Source organism: Sycon ciliatum, chromosome 13, assembly GCF_964019385.1.
Source record: "Sycon ciliatum chromosome 13, ocSycCili1.1, whole genome shotgun sequence".
In the NCBI taxonomy this organism is placed as follows: Eukaryota; Metazoa; Porifera; class Calcarea; order Leucosolenida; family Sycettidae; genus Sycon; species Sycon ciliatum.
In genome coordinates, this window is record NC_088655.1 from 24,471,630 (window position 1) to 24,477,908 (window position 6,279).

Here is a 6,279-nt window from a genome sequence, read left to right on the forward strand (position 1 = left end):
ATGGAATCAAGGGAAAAATGTGTACCTTGCAAAACATGTGTACCTATCCAAATAAATGTGTACCTGACGGATTCGGAGCGTGCCACGAATGAAGAGGCTTCCATTCGTGAAAACGAGTTCTCCGCAGGGCCAGGGACTCTGACGAATCCTCGAACCAAGGTGACGGAGTAGAGGATATAACCCGAGTCAGAGGGTTATACCGGCTGAATATAAATCCCGACTGCGATAGCAGGAGGGATTTATATGAGGGTACGGTATAACCAAGAGTACATAACCCCCCAGAGTGTGCAACGCCGATCCAGCTCTGTGTAGGGTCTTGGTCGAGCGGAATCGGATCTTCTGACGTCATGCGTGCACTTCACACCAGCGCAAGGCCGGTCTCGAGGCAGGGCACCATTGTTTTTGATCCAAGAGTACCCGCGACTCCCCGGGTTCCCTTCAGGTGTGTACGGTATTATGACGCAAAGATCCGATTCCGCTCGACCAAGACCCTATGCAGAGCTGGATCAGGCGTTGCACACTCTGGGGGGTTATGTACTCTTGGTATAACCCGACTACGAGGGTCATATCCTACTTATGCCAGGTACCCCTACGCATTTCCAGAACAACGAACCTATTTGGAGATCTCCTACATCATGCAGTACATGAACATCTTCTGATGGTTATCAGTTGTCAATTGAAAGAATGGTCGAGCAAGGTCAGAAGGAGATTCCTCCGTGGATGTTTGGCATAAGATTTCCTTTCAGTTCCAGTGCATATTGTAGCATCTTCATGATCTTGTCTTGAGTCGTGAGCGGTGCGGAAGTCGACTGAATTGCTGCGGTGCTGGAGTTTGTCGTTGAATCAAACTACCGTCACTAGTTAGATTACAGCTTGGACTCTTTGGGAGTAAGTGTTACTATAATTATGGTACAGTGCTGATTTTCACATGCGGCATCTCATAATCAGTTTTGCTTGCAAGTAGATGCATTTGCATACACTGTTTTGTATCACATTTCAATCCAATCTATTGTAGCCTTTTCCAATCGGGTTGAAGTACATGTACACTGGTATTATAAACTTATTTACGAAGGAGACAGTCCGTTGATGATCTTCAACTCTTCGAAGTACAATGTACATTGCTGACCCATTCGGGATACTTCGTGGTTATTCGACGTTCTTTATCCTCAGATTCAGTATAATAGAATACTCTGTAGACGAATTCCAGGTCATTCTTCTTTTCCATTGTGTACTGTTCCTCGTCAGTGTGCCGTTCTGTGTGGAGTGTACACGCGCATGTGGTGTCCGTTGTGTCTGTTTATGTATGGTCCGTGCGCTGGAGTACTGCCGCCGTACAAGTTCACTGCCTTTCAGGCAGTGAACATGCCTTTCAGGCAGTGAACATGTACGGTGGCAGTGCCCTAGCGTACGTACCATGATTTATACTGGCCAATATAACCATGGCTAGACGAGCGCTGATTGGCTGAAAACAGGCCCTCCGTACCGTACCATGGTATAATCAGCATTCGTTTCGTATCCGTACGCGGGGTGCGAAAGGTCCCTACTCAGTACTGTGATAGTGCGCATCGATGATGGCCAATTCCCACCTAAATCCACTGGCTCGGCCCTACTACCCGCGCTGCCAGGAAAAGCTAAACTTGTTCTCCATTAACTGCCGCTCCGTTCTCAACAAATCCGCAGAATTGTCAGCTGTTGCCGAGATCCACAGACCTGACATTATCTGCCTCAGTGAAACCTGGTTAGCTCCAAGTGTCGCTCTTAGTATCTCTGGATACACCACCTTTCGGCGTGATCGACCTCCTAACGAAAACAAGTCTGGTACCGCCTCCAGGGGATATGGTGGAGTCGCTATTCTCGTTCGTGATCATCGTTTCAGTTGTATCCAACTTCGCAACGACCTCAGTCGCCCTACCTGTGAAACAGTGTGGGTGGAGCTTAAACCTTGTTCCGGCTCCCCAAAGCCTATTATTGTCTGTAGTGCCTATCGCCCACCCTCTGCCAAAAGCACAGAGATAAATCACTTCTGTAACATGCTCACCGATGCCCTGGTCACTATCCCCATGTCCTCGTACCACGTCATACTGACTGGAGACTTCAACTGTAAGCACCAGCACTGGTGCCCAACTGACTCAACGTCCCCCGCGGGAGCTGCGCTCTACCGCCACCTCACCTGCTTCGGACTAGAGCAGCTTGTGAATACCCCAACGCACACAACACCTGCAGGGACCCAGTCGTGCTTAGACCTTCTTTTCGTCAACAACCCCCAGCTTGCAACGGATATTAACACGACTTGCGCTCTTGGATCCTCGGATCATCTGACCGTGTCATGTCGGTTCGAGCTCTCGCCATCGCCTGGCCAACATCTGCAGCAAGCACCACGCAAACATTTCCCTTACCGCTATCGTCATGTCCCCTCTCACTGCTGGGACTCTCTTAATTCCGATCTCTCTCATTGTGACTGGTCATTTCTACGCCCAGGCAATTCCCCAACTGTTGACGACGCAGTCGATCGATTTTCAATCGTCCTGGAACAAACCTTCCAGCACCACCTCGCTGATTTTTCCACCCATTCTTGTCGGTCAAACACACGCACATCGTCTGTGACATCCAATCCACCCTGGGTGTCGACTGTCCTCGTATCTGCGGTGAAACGTAAACGAGACCTCTTCAGTGTCAGCCGAAAATTTCCAACACCTGTCAATATGGAGGCCTACCGAGTTCAACGCAACTTTGTCAAATACCTATCCCGTAAAACCTACCGCTCTTACATCAGCTCCCTCTCTGCAACAATCTCATCACCCAATCGTCCTTCTCTCTATCAGTTCATTCGCACCCAGCGTCCCAGTGTCTCTCGCGCCCCAATCCAGTGCTTGATTGATCCTGATGGCAACCGTCAGTCTGAGGCAAAGTCCATTGCGGACACTCTGAACAAACAGTTTGTCTCTCCCGGCCTTCCCGACGATCCGAACTGGGTTATCCCGCCCCTGCACCCAGCTCCAGAGCTGCGCGCTCCACTTCTGGAGGTCTTTACAACAACTGGTGTGGTCCGCAAACAACTGAAACGTCTTAAGAGCTGCAAGTCTCCTGGAAAAGACGGTATTCCAAATGAAGTCCTTAAACTGCTGGTGCCTTCCTTGTCGTATCCCCTGTGCTTGCTCTTCAACTTGTCATATCGTGCAGGAGTCTTCCCATCTGCGTGGAAATCTGCTATTGTTGTCCCGATCTTTAAGAAAGGACAACGCTCCCAAGCTGTTAATTACAGGCCCATCTCCCTCCTACCAACTATATCCAAGGTCTGTGAACGCATCTTCTATGAATCTCTCTACCACCATGTCACCCCTGCCCTCTCCTCTGCACAATCCGGCTTCTGTCGTGGCGACTCAACTACTTTGCAATTGACACGCTTAATCCAGGATATTTACGGGCATCGTAACCTGAAGAAGCATGTAGGTCTTGTCTTTTTTGATCTGTCAAAAGCGTTTGATACAGTCTGGCATCGAGGCCTACTTGCAAAGCTTGAGTACATTTTTCTAGTACGTGGTACAGCTCTGCAGTGGCTGTCGTCATATTTGTCGTCCCGTCATCAAACTGTCCGTGTCTCTGCTTCCTTGTCCGATCCTTTACCTGTAGTGTCTGGTGTTCCACAGGGGTCCATACTGGGTCCACTCCTTTTCCTAACTTATGTGAACGATCTGCCCTCTCTAGTTCCAGACGTCAGCCTTTTTGCTGATGATACTGCACTGTTGTGCTCTGACAGCTCGCCGTCCAACCTCGTTACCTCCATGCAGACCGGCATTAACTCCACCATAGCATGGATGGAAGCTTGGAAGCTGAGGCCCAACATCGCGAAGACCGAAGCAATGTTCATCAGCCCATCGCCGCCTACTCAGCCGTTGCACTTTCCAGGAGCCAATGCTAACGTTAAAATTGTTCATGAACACAAACACCTTGGTGTTATATTCGACAGCCATATGTCCTGGTCCCCACAGGTCCAGTCAGTATGCAAGCGAGCTAGCTCCTCCCTTGGCATGTTGCAACCTCACTGCCACCATTTAAATGACCATTGCCGAAAATTGTTCTTTACGTCGTATATTCTACCTATATTTGATTACTGTGACACAGCGTGGTGCGGTCTGTCTCAGGCCCTTGTTCAAACTCTGGAAATACACCAGCGTCTGCTTCTAAAAATCCTGTTTCGCAAAAATCAAACATTCTCCTCCCAACGTCTCTACAGTTTAGCTTCAGTATCTCCCCTCTTAGAGCGACACCAGCAACATCTTTGCATCCTTGTACACATGATCTTATTAGACCTGGCTCCAAAACACTTTGCTAAGTATAACTGGTTTGTGTCCACCAGATCAACACGTCATTCCTTCTCATTACCCCGTGCTAATACCTCCCTGTTTCTGAAATCTCCTATCTTCTCTGCGTACACTCTCTGGTCTTCCCTGCCAACTAGCCTTAAAGCATGCACAGACATTAAGGAGTTCAAGCTTCAGCTTCTTCGTCCTAAATAATCTCACCATTTTCGTCATGCCTCCCCTTGCAGTACTCTCTTTGTTTCTCTCCTTATTATTCAGTTCGCCGTGGTTGGCTACCACCCGACTTCTCATATATATTGGCAGTCTTCTGACGAGCCAGGAGATGTTGAATTAATAATAATAATAATAATAATAATAATAATCGAGTTGCTCTGACGCTCAGCTTTCAGTAGATCCCGCATACGTCATAGTGCGTACATTTTTGCGAGTTGTAGATCACGTACACTTCCAGCAAAGAGTTTTTCACAAAGAACTGTTGTTTGCTCGCGTTTGAAACGTTGCTTATCGTCTTCAGCGTCGTCTTTCCATTCGGAAACAGTAGAGTTCTTGTTTACCAGGGTTTGCGCATTGCTGCGCAAGGAGACATTATGGACGTAGGCACTGAGAAGTATGAACCAGCATGCATGGTTTGCTGCAGGACGTGATCAAGTTTCCTGTGACAGGCTGTATTTTCACGGTCCAGACGCGATGTTCGTGTATGCACTTCCCAGCCTTTTTCATTTGAAGTTTTTTTAGTTCTGAAGGAAGAAGTTCCGAAATGCTTTACAAGGACCAATGTTGAGTTCTTGTTTGCAGCAACCGTCATCCCTAGTCGCTAGTCTAAGAAACCCACTTGTCTTCCCATGCATTCCCTGGTTATGCTGGCATTCCACACTCTTGAATCCTCGCTATCTGGCGAGAAGAGGGCCGCAGTTTGCTGCGACATCGTTCACAGTGTTGTGCTCCGAACACTTTGTCGATGACGACTTTCCTCGTTGCTTTTGCGAAGACGCTGAACGCCCTGCCAAGAGACTCTGGAGCTTGAGAAAAAGGCATGACCCATCCCTGTCTTTGCAAGGAAGATCGACTGCTTGCTGACGCTGCTCGAGCTGCTGATGTTGAAGTGCAGAAAGACGCAGCCTCATCGCTCAGGTGTGCGGAGAAAGTCATCTGAGTTCGAGCTGTGACTGTGTGCACGATATGACAGGCTTTCACATTATGCACATAGCCACCAAAGTAAAACTCATGGACACTATCCACGGGCTTCTTCACTAGCACTGCTCCAATCAGCTCCCTCTTCACTGTCGTCGGCGACTTGCCCCTGCGTTGGAGATGAGCACGCATGGTGTGGCACTCACTCCGGGAAACAGAACGGTTCATCACTCATCCACACAGACGCATGACATGTTGGGCATGATGAAGGTACACTCGAGGAAGACTGGTGCCCCTCTTACTCTTAGTTCTAGGAGCATCAGGGTTCTGCATAGAGAAGCGTTCTCTACATCGACAGAGCCGAGAAGGTAGAGAAAATAAAAATAAATTTCAATCTACAGTAATCCGAAATATCCACTATGCGGAAAACGTACCGCTCCAATAACTCCTTTTTTTCCAGGCAGATGCGCACCCTCATTCAGCAGAAAACTGTTCAGTTCCTTCACAGACCATTCTGTATTTGACAGCTCGTCCACGGGTTCCACAGCCATCGATGGCAAACCACTCGACACTCTCTCCTCCATCTCCAAAATGGAAAAATACAGTGTTTCACCATGCTCCACAACTGATACTCTGCACAAAAATCGAAGAGGATGCCCCGTCTCGGATCACGTGACCGTTATTGTGCAAAGGGTCTATTCTCAAAGCGTACTGTTTGTTGTTGTTGTTTGGCTTTATTTAAAGTGGAGTTCCAAAACAGGCCTAAACCTAATGACAATGGTCCCACTGATAATAAGAGAAAAGAAAAATATATAATAATAAGCGG

The 6,279-nt window shown here is 48.2% G+C and overlaps 1 protein-coding gene across 1 annotated transcript in view; it reads right to left on the bottom strand.

Moving 5' to 3' along the window:
• Window positions 1-6,279, bottom strand: part of LOC135829310 (uncharacterized) — a 54,768-nt gene that overhangs the window by 36,157 nt on the left and 12,332 nt on the right. The gene's annotated exons all lie outside the window — the stretch shown is intronic.